The sequence below is a fragment of the Haematobia irritans genome, chromosome 2, assembly GCF_050003625.1.
Source record: "Haematobia irritans isolate KBUSLIRL chromosome 2, ASM5000362v1, whole genome shotgun sequence".
NCBI lineage: Eukaryota > Metazoa > Arthropoda > Insecta > Diptera > Muscidae > Haematobia > Haematobia irritans.
The window spans coordinates 174,413,585-174,436,958 of NC_134398.1; the positions used below are offsets into that span (position 1 = coordinate 174,413,585).

Here is a 23,374-nt window from a genome sequence, read left to right on the forward strand (position 1 = left end):
AGTAGGAAAAAATTTTGGTTTTGGGTGTAAATCAAACAATTTATCTTTTCAGTTTTATCGAAATCGCGGTAGCTTTAGAAGTTGGGAATTTCATAAAAATACAGAAAATCGGTTAACGAATAGTCAAACCCCGGTTTTATGCGATTAACCGAAAATGACAAATTTTTCACTATCCGGTTTCGGTTTGTTTAATTGAATCGGATTAACCGGTGTCGGTTTTGGACTAAGTTAAAACATTTCTACCGGTCCTAAATATTGAGAGACTATTGAATAATTTCAAAAAGCATTTCTTTGACAATCATAAACGAAAGATCTTTTGACAATAACCTAAACATGCACAGCTGTTTGTTTCACTGTAGCCTTCCAGATTTTAATTTAATTTTAGTCCCTTTTATATATTCTTTCTTAATTTACTTGGAATTAGGCCGTTTTATATATTAACAGCTGTTTATTTGACTGAAGCCTTTTCCGATTTTAGCCCTTTTTAAGTTTTTTTTTTTATTTCATTCACTTGGAGTCCAATGAATTTCCATCTCTGCATATTGCAGATAATAAAATCGAAGAGCATTAAAGTATACTCACAACTAAGACCTATAATCACACGCTATACAAGCCCCATGACTGGCAAAGAGAACATGTGTGTGTGTGTTAATGTGGTGGCTCCAAAATGTTTTGTTTATTCAAAAAAAGAGAAAAATATCTACTCAATTGTTTATTGCTCTTGCTCTTCATATACATATTAACCCAACAATTGTTTATTTGTTGTTGGCGGCTGGCTACATGCATGGGGAAACTGGCTCGCTTTACTCTAAGTAACAGACAGCTGCGATCAGTTTACTCACATAATTCGACGCGTTCAGGTGGAGTTAACGTTGTTCGGAAACGAATCTAATCGTATATCGTATCATCGTTCATTTAACTGAGTGTGTAGCAAAAAAAAAAGAAAAAAAGCAAACGAAATTTTTTATAATATATCGGTTTATCAATAGCAAGTCAGCTAGTTTACTACAGCCCTCTTCGGTTATTAGAAACCACACAAATTGTGCTAAGAATTTAACAAGAATTTTGTGGTAAAAAAAAATTTATGAGAAATTACAAAAATAAAAAAAAAAAAATATTTTTGTTATAGTCGTATATAAAGTGTAATTTATACTGAAATCATTTGACTGCGGGTGAATAAGTTTCTTTTTTTTACGAAACAACGTAAATAATTGCCACGTTCGAGCTATTAAAAAAAGAATTCGATTCACATCAGCAAAAAATTTGGAAAGAAAGCTGTAAAAATTGAATAAACCGAAAAATTGTGTTTGTGTAATTTTTTTTTTCTCAAATTAAAATGAGCAACTAATTACTCCACAAATCTACGTTATGATCTCAAAGTGAAAAATTAACAAAAAAATTAGCAAAGATTTTGTATGGAATTTTGCAAGTATCTTCCAAAATCTTCATTGCGATTTTGAGTAACCCCAAAACCCTAACATTGATTCTTCTTCTTTGTTCTTCATTTGGTATTCATAAAACAGTCAAATTGGAGAATACAAAGAAATTTTAGCAAGAAAACAAATAAACCAAACCAAACAACAAGAACAAAAACAAAAACAAAGACATCCTACATTAAAAAAAACGCGAATACCAAACCAAAATCCGCCAACAACAACAAAAGCTGTTTCAAGAAAAAATAATACTTCCCACTCTCGCTGGTTCTCTTTACTGCTAAGAATCATCAGATAAATGCTGTAAGAGTTAATATTTTTAAGATTGTTCATTGATTTTTTTATAATTGAACTCTCTGTCATTTTTCTCTTCTCTCGGTTGTTGGGGCTTCGAAAAGGAGTATCGCAATATCGGGAAGAAACATACTTTTGTTTTGGTTTTTGTTGTTGTACCACATTAAACGGCGTTATTTTTTTTGTTGTTCTTTCTTCTCTATCGGTTAATAGTCATTTGTCTTCTTCATTGTATATACATAAATATTTGATTTTGTTGTTGTTTTTCCGTTTTTAACAAACTCGGTCACAAAATCGGGCTTTGTCGTCTTCAAAGGCGCTATAATCATCATTATACGGCAGCAAATGAACCAGCAACAGCTGAAACAGCAACCTAACAACAAGAAATTCTCTTTTGCTACTCTCCACAGAAGTGATTGAGTGAGAGTGTTAAGTGAGTGTATTTATGGTAATGTGAATTTCAAGTGTGTGTGTGTGTAGAATTGTGCTTGGGGGTCAATTGTTTGAAAAACCCAAATAATTAATGTATTGTTTTATATTTTTCTTCCTTCTTTTTTAATTTTATTTAAAATTCATTAATAATTGTATGTTTTATAAAAAAAAAATCCACTAAAATAAAGAAAGCCAAGCAATAAAAAAAATCGCTACGTTTTATTTTAAAAATTTGATTGGAATTAAAAAAAAATTAAAGAAATTTGTGAAATACCAATAACCAAAAATATACCAATAATAAAACAAAAACACCACAGTAAAAGTGAACAAAAAATATTGCCGAAAAATTTGCTTTAACGTGTTTGGCATTTTAACTCCAATTATTTGTTTTTGGAAATTTGCAAAAACACCATTCAAGTGAGCCTAATACAACAACATTTTTAAGGTAAATAATTTTTATTTATTTTTTGCTTAATTTAAATACCCTGGATTTGTTTTTGCATGCGAATACCTAACGCAACCATGGGTGTGGGTACATGACGATTTGTTTTTATGAATATTTTTTGCCGGTATATTGACAAATATATGTATGAGGTATCAGTCAAACAAAATGATATTTTTTATAATTTTGTTTTCTTAAATTTGATAATACAGTGAAACCTCCCTAAAAATGGACACTCTGAAAAGAGGACGTCTACCAACATTGGACAAATTTCGTGAGACCATTGTTATACTATCTCATAAAAAATGACCTTAACTTTAAATGGACACCCCCAAATGTGGCCAAAATTTAAGGTGTTCACTTCTGAGAGATTTCACTGTATTAAGGTAGGGCACTATAAAGTGGAAATAGCTTATTCAGGGAAAGTATCGCTCACATTTAGTTTTAGTATTGGAAAGAGAAAGGGAGCTCTCATTTAGAAATTATGAAAATTTTTGAAATGATTAAAATAGACAAACTATGAACAGATTGAATTAAGATTTTTTCAAAAAATGAGGATGGAGATGAGTCAGCCAATGTGATAATCTAATTTAGACAAACTATTCCAGAAGAAGTTTACCAGGCAAATGTGAATAATTAAAGATGTTTGTGTGTGTATGTTTTTTTAGCAAATGGTTTCCTACAGAGAAAAGCGAGGCATATCTAAATCTGAACCGATTTCAATAAACATTGGCACACTTGACTACACTACTAATTGTACTCCTAGTGCAAAATTTCAACCAAATTGGGGTAAAACTCTGTCTTCTGGTATTAGTCCATATCGGGCGAAAGATATATGGGAGCTATTATCTAAATCTGAACCGATTTCAATAAAATTTGGCACACTTGACTATAGTACTAATTGTTTTTCTTGTGCAAAATTTTAAGCAAATTAGGGTAAAACTCTGGCTTCTGGGGCCATATAAGTCCATATCGGGCGTAATATATATATGGCAGATATCTAAATCTGAACCGATTTCTTTCACAATCAATAGGGTTCTATTCTGAGCCAAAACATATACTTATGCCAAATTTGAAGTCGATTGGACTAAAACTCCGACCTACACGCAGAGAAGAAACATGATTGTCACAATCATATTCGAAGAGCAAAATAATATGATAGGAGCTATTTTTGCGGCGACCATGTAACATTTTAACCTGCAACCATGTTGGATCAGTGAACATGGTTCTAAGAAAAATATAATTGTCCTCATCTAAAATGTTATTATATTGATAAAAAGAATTTTGTTTGAATGAAAAGACAATGGTCACGATTTAAAATGTTATGGTATTCATTCAAAATGTTTTTCTTCTAGTTAAAAGAACATGGTCACAACCTAAAATGTTTTGATCTTTATGAAAAAACTTTTTTCATCGTCGAAAAAAGGACGCCACTTGAGAAAAGAAAACACAAAATTACATTTTTTTGTTTGTTTTTATTTATTTATAAACTAATTCATTGTTTATGTGTATTTATAATGCCGTTCAAGCAAACATCATATATTTTTACACATTCTTTTTTTTCAATTTCAACAATAAGTAATTATTCCATATTTACATCGTGCCCATCAAATGTACAAACGCAGACATCATGTAACTGCAAATAAAAATAAATGATCCATATAGCAAAATGCAGAACAAAAAACAGGTACATTTTTTCAATTACACTTTCCTTTTTTGTGTTCACATAAAACCACGTGCCACTTCTGAATAAATAAATTAACACAAAACACAGTAAATCCGTATTCTCCGTCCATTCCAAGAAACAATCAACACACGACTGACGCGCAAAATGAAAATCGTGTGTACCTGCTCAATGTTTTTATAAAATTCTTTTCGCTGCAAAAAAGTTAAAAAATTAAATGGTCACGAAAAAATGTAAATGGTCTTTATGGTCATGTAATGGTTCTAGACATATCTATACTTAACCTATAAAAATACTTTTTTCCCTGTAAAAAAGTAAAAAAAATTGAATGGTCAGGTACATGATTTTCCCGATCATGTAATGGTCTCAAATTCTATCATTTAAATAATAGAACATGTTTGCGGTATTTGATAACCATTCAAATGCTTATTGCCACCATACATTTTTCTCCGCTCGAAAACTATTTTTACAAAGACAAAATACATGGTTTTCGCGGCAATTACATGCTCTAGATAAGCATTAAATGGATGCGGCAACCATGTCCAAACATGGTTTTTCTGTGCGTGTAGACTTTGATTGGCTTTGACATGGCTATATCGACTCAGGAGCCCACTCTGTGCATTTTTGCCAAAGACACCATGTGTCTTTCTCGTTTCCTTCTGTGTGTTGCAAACATATACACTAACTTATAATACCCTATTCCACAGTGTGGCGCAGGGTATAAAAAGTGGTACAAAATTGAGCACTATCTGCTAAAAAATCAATCTATGAAAGCATAAAGGAAAATACATAAAGCGGTTTGGAAGGGCGACGATAATACTATGGGGTCGGGCTATACAACACCGTGTACCCAATATCAAGCAAATCGGATGAAATTTGCTCTTCCAAGAGACTCGGGAAACCAATTATGGATATCGGTTTATATGGATGCTATATATGATTATGGACCGATATGGACCAATTTTTTAACGGTTATTAAATGGCGTATACTAATATCATATGTCAAATTTCTACCGGATCGGATGAAACTTGCTCGCCGAAGAGTGTACGGAAGTACATTCGGGGAGTCGATTTATATGGTAGCTATACACGAAAGTGGTCCGACATGTCCCATTTTTAATACCCTCCGGCAAACTAGAAAAATATTGAAGAACTACTGAAGTCCTGTTCCCGATTCGCCCGATTTTACTTCGTAAAATTCTAGGAAGCGCAATTTTTATCCGATTTGCATGAAAAAAACAATTCTAGAAGTATTTTAGGTCCACGAACAAATATATATTGAATTTAATGTTTATTCTGGACTTCTACACTGAAAAAAAAAATATTTACGTGATATTAAAGATTACGCAATCTCAATTTCAGGATGCACAATTTACACAAGATTAAGGACAAATTTCTTTAAAATAATGAAATTTTAACTAAAAGAAAGTTTATAATCTTTGCATCAAAATTTTTTTCATTATATTTAGGACACACATTTTGAAAATTTGCGTCCCTTCGATAAAGTTGCATGTCTTTAAACTAAGGCAAATTTTCCTTAAGGTAAAGAAACACAATTTTGATTTTTGAGAAATCGTCCTTCAATTAACTGAAATATTGAATCTTAAGATTTAAAATAAAAACGCTTCAAATATAGGCCAAGACTTATTTTGAGGATATAGCATCTTTGGTTTAAAGTTTTTTTTTTAATTAAAAAACAATATTTTTTACTTCGAAGTATCCGTCATAATTTAGATTTTTAAACTGGTATTTTTTTTGAACGTGAATAGCTTTATTAATATACCGGAAAAATAGAATGAAAATTCGATAAATGAGATCTGTATCCTAATTATAATTTTATAGATCCTAGATTTAAAGCCAGATAGGCCGCAAAAAAATTTCCTTATTTTAAAGAATCTTTGGCTCGTCAAAATCTTTGTGGATCCAAGTAACCTTTAATTGAGTGTAGACATCATCAGTTTTCATTCGATTTTTACGAAATACGAAATCTAGAGGTAGCCAGTAAAAAAAAAATGGAAGTTGTTCCACAAACATTTCTTTTAAAGCTCATCCCAGAATCCCCACAAACATTTCTTCTAAAGGGCATATTGGGATCCCCCACTGATTTTTATACCCTCCACCATAGGATGGGGGTATATTATTATACCCTCCACCATAGGATGGGGGTATATTAACTTTGTCATTCCGTTTGTAACACATCGAAATATTGCTCTAAGACCCCATAAAGTATATATATTCTGGGTCGTGGTGAAATTCTGAGTCGATCTAAGCATGTCCGTCCGTCCGTCCGTTCGTCTGTTGAAATCACGCTAACTTCCGAACGAAACAAGCTATCGACTTGAAACATGGCACAAGTAGTTGTTATTGATTGAGGTCGGATGGTATTGAAAATGGGCCATATCGGTCGACTTTTACGTATAGCCCCCATATAAAGGGACCCTCAGATTTGGCTTGTGGAGCCTCTAACAGAAGCATTTTTCATCCAATCCGGCTGAAATTTGGTACATGGTGTTGGTATATGGTCTCTAACAACCATGCAAAAATTAGTCCACATCGGTCCTTAATTATATATAGCCCCATATAAACCGATCCCCAGATTAGGCTTGCGGAGCCTCAAAGAGAAGCAAATTTCATCCGATCCGGCTGAAATTTGGTACATGATGTTGGTATATGGTCTCTAACAACCGTGCAAAAATTGGTCCACATCGGTCCATAATTATATATAGACCCCATATAAACCGATCCCCAGATTTGGCTTGCGAAGCCTCAAAGAGAAGCAAGTTTCATCCGATCCGGCTGAAATTTGGTACATAGTGTGTGTATATGGTCTCTAACAACCGTGCAAAAATTGGTCCACATCGGTCCATAATTATATATAGCCCCCATATAAACCGATCCCCAGATTTAGGTTGCGGAGACTCAAAGAGAAGCAAATTTCATCCGATCCGCCAGAAATTTAGTACATGATGTTGGTATATGGTCTCTAATGGCCATGCAAAAATAGGTCCATATCGGTCCATAATTATATATAGCCCCCATATAAACCGATCACCAGATTTGGCCTCCGGAGCCTCTTGGAAGACCAAAATTCATCTGATTCAGTTGAAACTTGGTACGTGATGTTAATATATGGCCTCAAACAACCATGCAAAAATTGGTCGATATCGGTCCATAATTATATATAGGCGCCATATAAACCGATCCCCAGATTTGACCTCCGGAGCACCTTGGAAGAGCAAAATTCTTCCCATTCGGTTGAAATTTGGTACGTGATGTTAGTATATGGAATTGGTTCCTATCAGTCCATAATTATATATAGCTCCCATATAAACCGATCGCCAGATTTGACCTCCGGTCCCTTTTAGAGAAGCAAAATTCATCCGATCTGGTTGAAATTTGGTACGTGGTGGTAGTATATGATATTTAACAACCATGCCAAAAGTGGTCCATAATCATTTATAGCCCCCATATAAACCGATCCCGAGATTTGGTTTTGGAGCCTCTTGGAGGAGCAAATATCATCCGAGTGAGTTGAAATTTGTGGATGACAGTCTTTCGTAGAAGTTTCTACGCAATCCATGGTGGATGGTACATAAGATTCGGCCTGGCCGAACTTACGGCCGTATATACTTGTTTGATTTAATATATGCCACATATGGACTTACATACAATTTAGAATATGGTGTTAAGAGGTTTTAAGATACCTTGGCATTCGGCAAGCGTTACCGCAACTTAAGTAATTCGATTGTGGATGGCAGTGTTTAGAAGAAGTTTCTACGCAACCCATGGTAGAGGGTACATAAGCTTCGGCCTGGCCGAAGTTACGGCCGTATATACTTGTTCTTTTTTCTACTTCCGATGCAGTCCTTTTGGACAATTATTAGAAAGTAGGCAATTAGGTTATTTTAAGAGCAAATTTAAGTTTTGGACAATTAAATTGCACAAAAAAAAAATAGAAAATTCATAAAAATGTTAAAAAATAGAAAAATTTATAAAAAAGTAAAAACAAAAATAATAATAATAAAAATAAAATAAATTTCATCCCCGCTGGGATTTGAACCTGTGCCGTTTGATTTTTTCGCTCCCATGGAAGTTCTTTTGAAAATTACGAGAATTTTTAATATTCCAGGGCACAACTTCTAAAGCAATGCAAAGGATCCAAAAAGGGAGTACTTCCGTCCTATGACAAGCCCATGTAAAATTCATTGGAGATGATCCAAGTTTCCGGGTCACAGATTGGTAATACAAACTACTTTTTTGGAAGCTCTTATTTTGCTGGTTATTTTAAGTCTATAAATAGGTAAGACGAATATGGTGTTTTTTGGTTCATGGTTTGGTTTAGACTCCATATATACCAATCTCCCTATTTGGTTTCTTGGACTTCTAGACACCGAAATTTTTATCCGATTGCTCTGAAATTCGAAAAATAGAAATATTGCTGGCCCCCAAATAAATATGCCGAGTGTGGTATTTATCGGTTCATTGTTTGGTTTAGCCTCCATATAGACAAATCTCCCTATTTGGTTTCTTGAACTTCCAGGCACCGAAATTTTTATGCGATCGGTATGAAATTCGAAATCTATAGATATTTTAAGTCGAATAATTTGGCGAAGAACCGGCCTATATGTAATATAAGGTTAACATAAAAATTGTCAAAGTTTTTATCTGTGAAAAGATCGCATAATCAACTTCAATTCTTAATTTTTAAAGAAGAAAAAAAAACACATTTGGAAAACGGGTATCACAAACGTTGTTGTTTTCTTGCATTTTTGTATAATATCTTCAGTCTTTTTACAATAAAAAATGTTAGTTAGAAAATTGTTGCAATTTTGCACCAAAAAAATATTTAAAAATCATAAATATCGTTTGTATCAAGCAATGTTCTCTTTTGGTTTCATGGCTTAAATATAGAAACTTTGTTTGTATTACGCAAAAAATTGCTGAGAACTAAATAAACCCCATGGAAATGAGAAAGATGTGAGAGAAGATGAAATTGATCAGAAACAAACAAAAAACAAATGTGACTTAATCTTTATTAAATTGTTTTCACATTCTGTGAAAGATCCAAGTTGGCACAAAAAGTCTTTATTCCTTACAGAAAAAAAAAACATAGTAAACGCGAATTGTTTGTCTGAAATTTCGTTTGGGAGAAAAATATATTTCAGCTCGAATCCAAAGTCAAAATTAACATAATCTCACTATTTACCCTGCAGTAAAATCTTCTTAAATACAGAATAGTACGTCTTCAATGGCATATCAAGACTATCGAACTCATTCTCATATACTGGCATGTTTACTATTTCCAAAACAAATTTCGCTTTTCGTTTACCACATCAAAAAGGCATCTCTCATAGTTCAAAGAACTCAGTGGCCTATTTTTAGTTTAGGTAATAAATCAAATGATGCATTTCAAATAAAGTAAAAATAGATTGATAAATGCTTACATAATTTCCGAGGTATATGCGCTGAGTGCATCTTCTACTATGCATACATTATTTTCATTTTCATATGGGAAAATAGACTATTATTGATACGATTACGATTTCACGTAATAGACAAAAAAATTAACAATACTGTTAATATTTTAATTTTTTTTTAGAAAAAAATTTTGAATTTTTCTATTTATTTATTTTTTATTTGCGTGTGTCATAGTTAGAGTATTTTTTCTGCATGGTTTCACATAGTTTTGTGAAAAAAAATTATAAATTATAAATGTATGATATGTATTGTCAGTTTGGAGCCACCGTGGTGCAATTGTTAGCATGCCCGCCTTGCATACACAAGGTCGTGGGTTCGATTCCTGCTTCGACCGAACACCAAAAAGTTTTTCAGCGGTGGATTATCCTACCTCAGTAATGCTGGTAACATTTCTGAGGGTTTCAAAGCCGTTCGGACTCGGCTATAAAAAGGAGGTCCCTTGTCATTGAGCTTAACATGGAATCGGGCAGCATTCAGTGATAAGAGAGAAGTTAACCAATGTGGTATCACAATGGGCTGAATAGTCTAAGTGAACCTGATACAACGGGCTGCCACCTAACCTAACCTATCCTAACCATTGTCGGTTTTGAAAGTTCTGTTTTAATATTTCTACTATATCGACCGCACTACGGGGTGCACTCAACTTTGCCATTCATCACGCAAACGAAAATTTACTTGGAAAGCACATTTAGGTGAATCATTTCAAAAAACCACATTTGAAATGGAATCACCCTGTATTCTTACAATATTATTGTTAATTATATATTAATCGGGTTTTGACGTCAATGGGTGCATATATCTTTTCAGTTCTGACCAAGTGAATCGAATACAGGTGTTTATTGAATGTTCAAATATGTTAAGAGTCAAGTAATGGTTAATAAATTAGAAATAAATATTGGGAGAATACTACTACCACTACTACTGTAGTACTTACATTTAGTTTGTATATGTTAATAAATGCAATGACTTTAGAGCCTCGTTGATAAATATAATAGGCAGATTTGTATATATGAATATGGAATGCGTAAATATATTTAAGAGATCTTGAGGTACGGTTAAGTGGCAGGCCGATGTATCAGGCTCACTTAGACCATTCAGTTCATTGTGATACCACAGTGGTGAACTTCTCTCTTATCACTGAGTGCTGCCCGATTCCATGTTAAGCTCAATGACAAGGGGCCTTCTTTATATAGCCGAATCCGAACGGCGTTCCAATTAAACCACTTAGAGAAGCTCTCAGAAATATCACCGGCATTACTGAGGTGGGATAATCCATCGCTGAAAAACTTTTTGGTGTTCGATCGAAGCAGGAATCGAACCCACGACCTTGTGTATGCAAGGCGGGCATGCTAACCATTGCACCACGGTCCAATGGTTAGCGATATTTATACCCACCACCATAGAATGGTGACGGGGGTATAATAAGTTTGTCATTCCGTTTGTAACACATCGAAATATCGATTTCCGACTATATAAAGTATATATATTCTTGATCAGGGAGAAATTTTAAGACGATATAACGATGTCCGTCTGTCTGTCTGTCACGCTACAGTCTTCAATAATGAAGCAATCGTGCTGAAATTTTGTCTGCAGGCAGGTCAAGTTCGAAGATGGGCTATATCGGTCCAGGTTTTGATATAGTATATAAACCGACCTCCAGATTTGGGGTCTTGGGCTTATAGAAATCGTAGTTTTAATCCCATTTACCTGAAATTTGAAATCTAGAGGTATTTTATGACCATAAAGAGGTGTGCCAAAAATGGTGAGTATCGGTCCATATTTTGGTATAGCCCTCATATAGACCGATTTCCCGATTTTACTTCTTGGGCTTCTAGAATCCAAAGTTTTTATCCTATTTGCCTTAAATTGGAAATCTTGAGGTATTTTCGGGTCATAAAGAGGTGTGCCGAAAACGGTGAGTATCGGTCCATATTTTGGTATAGCCCCCATATAGACCGATCTCCCGATTTTACTTCTTGGGCTTATAGAAACCGTAGTTTTTATCCAATTTATCTGAAATTGGAAATAGAGAGGTAATTTAGAACCGTAAAGAGGTGTGCCAAAAATGGTGAGCATCGGTCCATGTTTTGGTATGGTCCCCATATAAACCAGCCTGCCGATTTGGGGTCTTGGGCTTATAGAATCCGTAGTTTTTATCCAATTTGCCTGAAATTGAAAATCTAGAGGTACTTGAGGACCATCAAAAGGTGTGCCGAAAATGGTCCGTATCGTTTCATGTTGTGGTATAGCCCCCATATAGACCGATCTCCCGATTTTACATCTTGGGTTTATAGAATTCGTAGTTTATATACAATTTGCCTGAATTTGGAAATTTATAGGTATTTTAGGTCCATAAAGAGGTGTGCCACAAATGGTGAGTATCGGTCCATATTTTAGTATAGCCCCCATAAGAACGATCTCCCGATTTAACTCCTTGGGTTTCTAGAAACCGTAGTTTTTATCCGATTTGCCTGAAATTGTAAATATTCTGGTATTTTAGGCTCACAAAAACGTGCATCGGATTAAGTTTTTATCGGTCCATTTGGTAATGCCTCCATATAGATCGACTTCACTTCTTGAGGGCGCACTGATCATGAAAATTGATTGAAATTCAATGTAAAATTTCCAGATTTTACTTCTCGGGTGAGAATCAATAGATTTTAGATTTCAAATCAAGACGTTATTTTATAATTTTCTTGCACACTTACAAGAGATGTTAATGATTCTTCTAAACCTCAAACAAAAATGGTTCTTATAAATCCAGAATCTGATATAGTTCTCATAGGTTTAATCTTTAAATTTATATTCGGGAAGTGTCCTCAAATCCTCAAGCCCTCCTGAAATTTCAAAGGAAACCCTAATATTTGGTTCCTGGTGGTGGGTATTTAAGATTCGGCCCGGCCGAACTTACTGCTGTATATACTTGTTTTAGATTCTCTTTGGTTAGGCTAAGTCTTCAGTGTTTGGATCATTTCTATTTTTTTGGTCCACATTTTGGACGCGATGCAACATTGCCCGTATTGCCCGTTTATTTAAAAAATCAAATTAAATTTCTTTTTCAAGTTCAATTAGTATTAAATTCAGGAAAATTATTCATGGCATTTTTACCGTAATGGCAAGATGCCAAATCCGGCCAAAACAGTACGGAACAACCGTGTTTCTTCAGGAAAGGCAGCAGACGTTTATTCAAACACTCTTTCACGTAAATTTCTTGGTTGACAGTGCCGGAAGCTATGAAAATGCTGCTTTTCAAGCCACAGGTACAGATGGCTTGCCAAACCAGACATTTCTTTGCGAACTTTGACAGTTTTATGTGCTTGAAAATATCTGCTACCTTTCCCCTTCCTTTTGCCGTATAAAACTCCTGTCCCGGAAGCTGCTTGTAGTCGGCTTTGACGTAGGTTTCGTCGTCCATTACCACGCAGTCAAACTTCGCCAGCATCGTCGTGTACATCCTCCGGGATCGCGCTTTGGCCGTCGTATTTATTTTATTTATCGCGATTTGGAGTCACTACCTTCTTGTAAGTCGATAGTCCGGCTCGTTTTTTGGCTCGATGCACGGTTGTAGACGATAGACCCAGCTTATTTGCGGCATCTCGGAGAGAGAGGTTAGGGTTTCGCTTGAAACTACCGGCAACTCTCTTTGTCGTCTCAGCGGCTTCCGGTTTTCGATTTCCCCCCGATCCAGACTTCCTGGCTGTCGACAAAAGTTCCCCAAACACTTTAATTACATTTGTAACGGTTGATTTGGCAACTTTTAGCGATTTTGGCAGCTTTGCGTGCGAGTAGCTCGGATTTTCGCGATGCGCGAGCAAAATTTTGATACGCTGCTCTTCTTGCTTGGACGGCATTTTGACAACTGAAGAGTGAATTCCAAAATCAAGAAAGGAGCAACATTCTACACACTTACACACACCTTCAAAATGAGGGTCAAAATTGAAAGAAATACGTCAAGTTTATATTGACCAAATTTTGACCGTATCACCCTTTATTAGCCTGGTCATTGACATAAATATAGAATCGGACAGCACCCATTGATAAGAAAAGTTCACCACTTGCAGTATCACAATGGACTGAATAGTATAAGTGAGCCGAACACAACGGGCTGCTACTATACCTAACCTAAGCGATTATATATCAGATACCCTGTATATGTTTCGCTTAATGATAAGGTCATACTCTATTGCCCATTGTGAAATCGCTTAGAGGAATTTTGGAGTATTCCAAACAAGATCCCTAGAAGAGTTTTGGAGCATTCCAGAAGGATCCTTAGTGTGACTACAGACGGTAACTGTAATGGAAAAAAGTGAAATTTCGACTTTTTAAGAATTTTGAAAACTCGTCTTTTCGTCAAACTCAATGTAAGTTCATCCTCCAGCATGATTTTTAGAAATCTTTCTGGAGGTTCAAACTAATTGACTCCGGGTTTGGCGAATTCACTGAAACTATTCTTATACTGATGAAGAATGTGAAACAACCATCCATGTAAGAGCCTTGCTGTTTGATGGGATTTACGCTAATCATTTTGACAAACATAACTTTACTCTGCGAATATTATAAATTATTCTTAAAACTACAGTAAGATTCTAATGGCTTTTTCCCCTCATTTAATGATGCAAATACTTCGCATATATTCCAAAACGTATTCCCTATTTGAGATTAGGTTCACCTTGCATATTAGAAATTAATGTCAAATGTCAATGAAATGCGTTACATTAAAATCCTTTCCATAGTTTTATTTTTAGAATTTCTAGTATATTTAATATTCATTTGAATGTTGTTTGTAGTTTGTTTATAGCGTTCTAGTATCAGTCGCCTTTTGTTTACTTTTTTCTCCGCATTTCAAAACAATTGTGTGATAAGATTTCTTCTATGCATTTCATATATATTAGCTATAAATAAAATTCTACCGATCTTTGATTGAAGAGAAACTGCACGTTTTTCCAATCGCTAGTTTTATGCCAATATTAAAATTATTATTATTTTTTATTTGTTTTTGTTTGAAATACATTTGTACTTTGTCTCAATTGCTGAATAGAAAATATGTATGAGTGTCTATAAATATTTGTTTGATTTTTAATTAACAGTTCATAGCTTTTGGAAAATATGAAGGTGTCCCATTTGAAATGAATACAGTGGCGAAATGCGTGTGAAGGAGAGGGGCAAGAGCTAATGTTGTTTTTTTTAATCACTCGTCGTTTGAACCAATAAAACCTAATAAATTTAGTGAGAAGTTAGCAAATCAGTGTTTATTGAATTTTTAAATAAGCAGGAAATTTTTATAGGCTCACAAAATTGGTTTCATTTTGCTGGAATGGGAAAAGTATTAATAAAGAAAAACATAGATACAAGCTCATCCCTTAGGGAGAAATACAGTGTGGCTGAAATGTATTGCATTTAACTTCACGTTAATATCATTTATAACCGCTCGTCTGACAGATTTATTCATGTGACAGTTCGTTTTATTGTTTACATGCTTACAAATTTTTTGCGAAATAAAATGTTCACAAAATTTTCTATAGAAATAAAATTTTTACAAATTTTTCTATAGATATAAAATTTTGACAAAATTTTCTATTGAAATAAAATTTTGACAAAATTTTCTATAGAAATTAAATTTTGATACAATTTTCTATAGAAATAAAAAATAAAATTTTGTCAAAATTTTCTATAAAAATGAAGTTTTGGCACAATTATCTATATAAATAAAATTTAGAAAAAATTTTCAGTAGAAATAATATTTTGACACAATTTTCTATAGAAACTAAATTCGGAAAAAAATTTCTATAAAAATGAAATTTTGACAACATTTTCTACAGACCTAAAATTTTGACAAAATTTCTATAGAAATAAAATTTTGACAAAATTTTCTATAGAAATAAAATTTTGAGACAATGTCCTATAGAAATAAAATTTGGAAAAAATTTCTATAAAAATGAAATTTTAACAAAATTTTCTACTGACCTAAAATTTTACCAAAATTTTGTATAGAAATAAAATTTTAACAAAATTTTCTATAGAAGTAAAATTTTGACACAATTTTCTATAGAAATGAAATTTTGACACAATTTTCTATAGAAATAAAATTTTCTACAGAAATAAAATCTTGACAACATTTTCTATAGATATAAAATTTTGACAAAATTTTCTGTAGAAATAAAATTTTAACTAAATTTTCTATAAAAATAAAATTTTGACAAAATTTTTTATAGAAATAAAATTTTGAAAATTTTTTTCTGTCGAAATGAAATTTTGACAAAATTTTCTATAGAAATAAAATTCTATAGAAAATTTTGACAAAATTATCTATAGATTTTGTCAAAAATTTCTATACAAATAAAATTTGGACAAAAATTTCTATAGAAATGAAATTTTGACAAAATTTTCTATAGAAATAAAAATTTTCGAAAATGTTCTGCAGAAATAAAATTTTGACAGAATTTTCCATAGAATTAAAATTTCAACAAAAATTTTTATAGAAATGAAATTTTAACAAAATTTTCTATAGAAATAAAATTTTGACAAAATTTTCTATAAGAATAAAATTTGTGACAAAATTTTCTATAGAAATAAAATTTTGCCAAAATTTTCTATCGAAATAAAATTTTACAGGATTTTTTATAGAAATAAAACTTGACAAGATTTTTTATAGAAATAAAATCTTGACAACATTTTCTATAGAAATAAAATTTTGACAAAATTTTCTATAGAAATAAAATTTTGACAAAGTATTCTATAGAAATGTAATTTTGACAAAATTTTCTTTATGGAATAAAACTTTGACAAAATTCTCTATATAAATAAAATTTTGACAAAATTTTGAAAATTTTGTTTGATTTTTAATTAACAGTTCATAGCTTTTGGAAAATATGAAGGTGTCCCATTTGAAATGAATACAGTGGCGAAATGCGTGTGAAGGAGAGGGGCAAGAGCTAATGTTGTTTTTTTTTAATCACTCGTCGTTTGAACCAATAAAACCTAATAAACTTAGTGAGAAGTTAGCAAATCAGTGTTTATTGAATTTTTAAATAAGCAGGAAATTTTTATAGGCTCACAAAATTGGTTTCATTTTGCGGGAATGGGAAAAGTATTAATAAAGAAAAACATAGATACAAGCTCATCCCTTAGGGAGAAATACAGTGTGGCATTTAACTTCACGTTAATATCATTTATAACCGCTCGTCTGACAGATTTATTCATGTGACAGTTCGTTTTATTGTTTACATGCTTACAAATTTTTTGCGAAATAAAATGTTCACAAAATTTTCTATAGAAATAAAATTTTTACAAATTTTTCTATAGATATAAAATTTTGACAAAATTTTCTATTGAAATAAAATTTTGACAAAATTTTCTATAGAAATTAAATTTTGATACAATTTTCTATAGAAATAAAAAATAAAATTTTGTCAAAATTTTCTATAAAAATGAAGTTTTGGCACAATTATCTATATAAATAAAATTTAGAAAAAATTTTCAGTAGAAATAATATTTTGACACAATTTTCTATAGAAACTAAATTTGGAAAAAAATTTCTATAAAAATGAAATTTTGACAACATTTTCTACAGACCTAAAATTTTGACAAAATTTCTATAGAAATAAAATTTTGACAAAATTTTCTATAGAAATAAAATTTTGAGACAATGTCCTATAGAAATAAAATTTGGAAAAAATTTCTATAAAAATGAAATTTTAACAAAATTTTCTACTGACCTAAAATTTTACCAAAATTTTGTATAGAAATAAAATTTTAACAAAATTTTCTATAGAAGTAAAATTTTGACACAATTTTCTATAGAAATGAAATTTTGACACAATTTTCTATAGAAATAAAATTTTCTACAGAAATAAAATCTTGACAACATTTTCTATAGATATAAAATTTTGACAAAATTTTCTGTAGAAATAAAATTTTAACTAAATTTTCTATAAAAATAAAATTTTGACAAAATTTTTTATAGAAATAAAATTTTGAAAATTTTTTTCTGTCGAAATGAAATTTTGACAAAATTTTCTATAGAAATAAAATTCTATAGAAAATTTTGACAAAATTATCTATAGATTTTGTCAAAAATTTCTATACAAATAAAATTTGGACAAAAATTTCTATAGAAATGAAATTTTGACAAAATTTTCTATAGAAATAAAAATTTTCGAAAATGTTCTGCAGAAATAAAATTTTGACAGAATTTTCCATAGAAATAAAATTTCAACAAAAATTTTTATAGAAATGAAATTTTAACAAAATTTTCTATAGAAATAAAATTTTGACAAAATTTTCTATAAGAATAAAATTTGTGACAAAATTTTCTATAGAAATAAAATTTTGCCAAAATTTTCTATCGAAATAAAATTTTACAGGATTTTTTATAGAAATAAAACTTGACAAGATTTTTTATAGAAATAAAATCTTGACAACATTTTCTATAGAAATAAAATTTTGACAAAATTTTCTATAGAAATAAAATTTTGACAAAGTATTCTATAGAAATGTAATTTTGACAAAATTTTCTTTATGGAATAAAACTTTGCCAAAATTCTCTATATAAATAAAATTTTGACAAAGTTTTCTATAGAACTAAAATTTTGACAAAATTTTCTATAGAAATAAATTTTTGATCAATTTTTCTATAGAAATACAATTTTGTTAAAATTTTCTATACAAATAAAACTTTGACAACATTTTTTGTACAAATAAAATTTTGACAAAATTTTCTATAGAAATAAAATTTTGACAAAATTTTCTATACAAATAAAATATGGACAAAAATTTCTATAGAAATGACATTTTGACAAAATTTTCTATAGAAATAAAATTTTTACAAAATTTTCTATAGAAATAAAACTTTGACAAGATTTTCTATAGAAATAAAATTTGGACAAAATTTTTTGGTGAAATAAATTTTTGACAGAATTTTCTATAGAAATAAAATTTCGAAAAAAATTTTTATAGAAATGAAATTTTGACAAATTTTCTATAGAAATAAAACTTTTACAAAATTTTTTTATAGAAATAAAATTTTGACAAAATTTTCTATAGAAATAAAATTTTGACAAAATTTTTTATAAGAATAAAATTTGTGACAAAATTTTCTATAGAAATACAATTTTACCAAAATTTTCTATCGAAATAAACTTTAGATAATTTTTTTCTATAGAAATAAAATTTTGACAAAATTTTCTTTATGGAATAAAACTTTGACAAAATTCTCTATATAAATAAAATTTTGACTAAGTTTTCTATAGAACTAAAATTTTGACAAAATTTTCTATAGAAATAAACTTTTGATCATTTTTTCCATAGAAATAAAATTTTGATAAAATTTTCTATACAAATAAAACTTTGACTTTGATTTTTAGTACAAATAAAATGTTGACAAAGTTTTCTGTAGAAATAACATTTTGACAAAATTTTCTATAGAAATAAAATATTGATAAAATTTTCTGTAGAAATAAAATTTTGACACAACTTTGTATAGAAATAAAGGTGTTAAAATATTTTGTTATAGAAATAAAACTTGACAAAAATTTTTATAGAAATAAAATGTTTACAAAACTTTCTATATAAATAAAATTTCAACAAAATTTTCTATAGAAATAAACTTTTGATATTTTTTTCTATAGAAATAAAATTTTGACAAAATTTTCTGTATAAATAAAATTTTAACTAAATTTTCTATACAAACGAAATTTTGACAAAATTTTCTATAGAAATAAAATTTTGACAAAATTTTCTAAAGAAATAATATTTTGACAAAATTTTCTATAGAAATGAAATTTTGACAAAATTTACTATAGAAATGAAATGGACAAAATATTCTGTAGAAATAAAATTTTGAAACAATTTTGTATAGAAATAAAATTTTGCCAAAATTTTCTATATAAATACAATTTTTAAGCAATACTTATCATAGTTTCGGCTATAGTTCGATTAAAAAAAAAAACATAGGATTGATGTTTTTATTTAATTTTTATCTCCAATATTTCGGTTGACTTCGTCAGAACCGTTAACCGATAGTAAATAGTAAATTTTGTTAAAATTCTATAGAAAATTTTGTCAAAATTTCATTTCTATAGAAAATTTTGTCAAAATGTCATTTCAACGATAATCAATCAGAAATAAATTTTGACAAAATTTTCTGTATAAATAAAATTTTAACTAAATTTTCTATAGAAATAAAAAGTTCTAAAGGAATACAATTTTGGTAAAATTTTCTATAGAAATAAAATTTTGACAAAATTTTTCTACATTGAAAATTTTGACAAAATTTTATATAGAAATAAATTTGTGACAAAATTTCCTATAGAAATAAAATTTTGCCAAAATTTTCTATCGAAATAAAAATTTGCCAAAATTTTCTATCGAAATAAAATTTTGATAAAATTTTTCTATAGAAATAAAATTTTAACAAAATTTTTTTCTATAGAAATAAAATCGTCACAAAATTCTTTATATAAATATTTTTTGTTTGTTATTGTTTTTTTATTCTGCTATCATTATTTTTTCATTAAATAAATTTCTAAAACACTTGGTTTGAAGAAACAAAGAAACATTTTTCTATAATATGATCAAACCACCAAAATATGATCAATAATAGGATTGATGTTTTTATTTAATTTTTATCTCCAATATTTCGGTTGACTTCGTCAAAACCGTTAACCGATAGTAAATAGTAAATTTTGTTAAAATTCTATAGAAAATTTTGTCAAAATTTCATTTCTATAGAAAATATTGTCAAAATGTCATTTCAACGATAATCAATCAGAAATAAATTTTGACAAAATTTTCTGTATAAATAAAATTTTAACTAAATTTTCTATAGAAATAAAAAGTTCTAAGGGAATACAATTTTGGTAAAATTTTCTATAGAAATAAAATTTTGACAAAATTTTTCTACATTGAAAATTTTGACAAAATTTTATATAGAAATAAATTTGTGCCAAAATTTCCTATAGAAATAAAATTTTGCCAAAATTTTCTATCGAAATAAATATTTGCCAAAATTTTCTATCGAAATAAAATTTTGATAAAATTTTTCTATAGAAATAAAATTTTAACAAAATTTTTTTCTATAGAAATAAAATCGTCACAAAATTCTTTATATAAATATTTTTTGTTTGCTATTGTTTTTTTATTCTGCTATCATTATTTTTTCATTAAATAAATTTCTAAGACACTTGGTTTGAAGAAACAAAGAAACATTTTCTATAGAAATAAAAAGTTCTAAAGGAATACAATTTTGGTAAAATTTTCTATAGAAATAAAATTTTGAAAAAATTTTTCTACATTGAAAATTTTGACAAAATTTTATATAGAAATAAATTTGTGCCAAAATTTCCTATAGAAATAAAATTTTGCCAAAATTTTCTATCGAAATAAAAATTTGCCAAAATTTTCTATCGAAATAAAATTTTGATAAAATTTTTCTATAGAAATAAAATTTTAACAAAATTTTTTTCTATAGAAATAAAATCGTCACAAAATTCTTTATATAAATATTTGTTGTTTGTTATTGTTTTTTTATTCTGCTATCATTATTTTTTCATTAAATAAATTTCTAAAACACTTGGTTTGAAGAAACAAAGAAACATTTTTCTATAATATGATCAAACCACCAAAATATGATCAATAATTTGATAGTTTGTTGGTAATATTTTCTTCAAAATGTGGGTAGACACTTTTTGGCTCGAATGGCATCCATGATAGCCCCCCATATAAACCGAAGTCATGATTTGAATTCTGTGGCATCCAGACACAGAAACGTTGAATGTGACGGTCATACCCATATAGGTGTTATCACATTACACTTTCCTACTAGGTCAGCAATTATGAAATTAAAAAATATTTTAAAGAGCGAATATCCCTACTGTGCGATAACATTTGCGTACAATGTATAATTCATAACAATGTTGCTCCAAGACTTTATTGTACCATAACTTTCTCGAGTATTGATTACTTATGACAACAGAGCAAAATGTTGTAACAGACAAAAGTGGGACAAGTACTAATTGCTGCAATAGAATGGAAGTGCAAAAACAGAATATCCCCGCAATCTGTTAAAACGAACTACTCAATCAACTACGAGTTCGAGTACCCACCTCAACAGCCTAGCAAACAAAGATACAGGTTTTAATTGCAACCAATTAGAGATTTGCAATGACACCTTTTTTTTGCCTCTGTTCTCGATTGCTTTTACCTGTGTACTTGAAATGATGGTGTCTATGGTCGCATAAATTCACACTTCCTCCTCACACTTCCACTTTATACATTCACTCACATTCTGTATCAGTTCAGGTCTCCATATTGGCTGGGCATTTGCTATCTAGGTATTTCGCTAAATAGCCTGTTTTGTTAGTTCCTACTAATCATCAGTTGGTTCACTCACCAACGCCACCACACTAACCTGATCATAGCGTGTGTGATTAAAAATTCCCAACACATTCGGTTAATGAGTTGAGAAAATGCAACGCGTATGTAATCGCTGATTAGAATTGTTTTTTGTGACATGTTTACGCGTTTGTTTTCCGATTTGTTGTCAGGTTCTTACTTTTATCGAATTTTGTTGATTTATGACTGATGACATTGGATCAAGTATTAGGGAGGTTTCATAGCTCGAATAAAGGATGGGAGGGTTGTCGAACGTTGTGGAGAGCTTAGCTGACCCTATATTAAAAAATGTTGGTTGTGTAGACACCAGGACTGGGGAGTCCGAGTCTGAGGATTTTGTGGTGACGGAGTAGAACAAATTTTGCTCGACTACGACTCCGGACCAAACAAAATTTGTAAAGATATATAATATATATATATATATATATATATATATATATATATATATATATATATATATATATATATATATATATATATATATATATATATATATATATATATATATATATATATATATATATATATATATATATATATATATATATATATATATATATATATATATATATATATATATATATATATATATATATATATATATATATATATATATATATATATATATATATATATATATATATATATATATATATATATATATATATATATATATATATATATATATATATATATATATATATATATATATATATATTTTTTTTTAATAATTCCCTGCATATAGTCAAGATGGACTTATATCAAAGCCAATTGGAAAAATAACTTAAATGAAATGTCGTGCCGACAAAGGTACATTGATGATTTCCCGTTGGGAAAACATATATAGCATGTTACAGCGATTAATCGAACTCCGGAACTATTTACAATATTTGGACAATGCTAAAGTGTCGCGGGCCAGTGATTGCTGGACTCAGGCCATAAATTGCATCGCTAGAAACAGATAGAAGAAAGTTTAACGACTGGAGCTTTTTACAGAGTGGAGACAGCTGTTTTTTTGTTTTGATGAAGAAAGAAAACGACCTAATTATTATTATTTTTTTAGGTGGTATGTTCATAGACCCTTTTTATTAGCCAAATAATCAGTTCAAAAAGTACGAAAATCACTTTATGAACTCCCTACAAAAATTTGAGGAAACGAAAAAGAGACTGGTGAAGATCTAAGAAATAAGACATCAAGTTCTTAATCAGAGGTCAATTTTG

The 23,374-nt window shown here is 29.9% G+C and overlaps 1 protein-coding gene across 6 annotated transcripts in view; it reads left to right on the plus strand.

Annotated features, from left to right (window-relative positions):
• The first annotated feature begins 842 nt into the window (after positions 1-842).
• Positions 843-23,374, plus strand: part of Pde11 (Phosphodiesterase 11) — a 355,629-nt gene continuing 333,097 nt past the window's right edge. For 2 of the 6 annotated variants that reach the window (XM_075296862.1, XM_075296864.1), the window contains exon 1: positions 843-1,736. The gene's annotated coding sequence lies outside the window, so the exon portion shown is untranslated. Of the gene's footprint in view, positions 1,737-1,758; positions 2,176-2,347; positions 2,605-23,374 lie in introns of those variants that run through there. The other 4 variants (XM_075296859.1, XM_075296860.1, XM_075296861.1 and 1 more) reach the window with 4 other exon arrangements.